We start from the raw sequence: 289 nt of genomic DNA, 5'->3' as shown, positions 1-289 counted from the left end.
ATAATCGTTACAGCAGAGAAATTATAAGAGACCTGTATTTCACGTAGGTAGTATATATGTACGTCTGTCCAGGTGTGAGCTCAAATGGACTTCAGCCGGGGTATTTCACATCGATGTAGAGGTGTGTAAGAGTTGCTGAAATCTGTGAATTTCGTCTTCTGTAGTGAATCTATACAAAGCCACAGATGTGTATATAGATAAATGATACCGTGTTCTCCGCGTGTCGCCGTCTACTCTTTCTATGCTCGTCGTCAATAGATTGGATCAGAAGTCTGCCACCACAATGGAA

General features: G+C 41.9%; 1 protein-coding gene across 1 annotated transcript in view; it reads left to right on the top strand.

The window, feature by feature from the left end:
* CSUI_008956 (calcium-dependent protein kinase cdpk2) overlaps nt 1-289 on the top strand; it is an 8,559-nt gene that overhangs the window by 2,942 nt on the left and 5,328 nt on the right. The gene's annotated exons all lie outside the window — the stretch shown is intronic.

The sequence above is a fragment of the Cystoisospora suis genome (genome assembly GCF_002600585.1).
Source record: "Cystoisospora suis strain Wien I chromosome Unknown contig_5169, whole genome shotgun sequence".
NCBI classification, from domain to species: domain Eukaryota; phylum Apicomplexa; class Conoidasida; order Eucoccidiorida; family Sarcocystidae; genus Cystoisospora; species Cystoisospora suis.
This window is presented reverse-complemented; position numbering and strand designations above follow the sequence as displayed.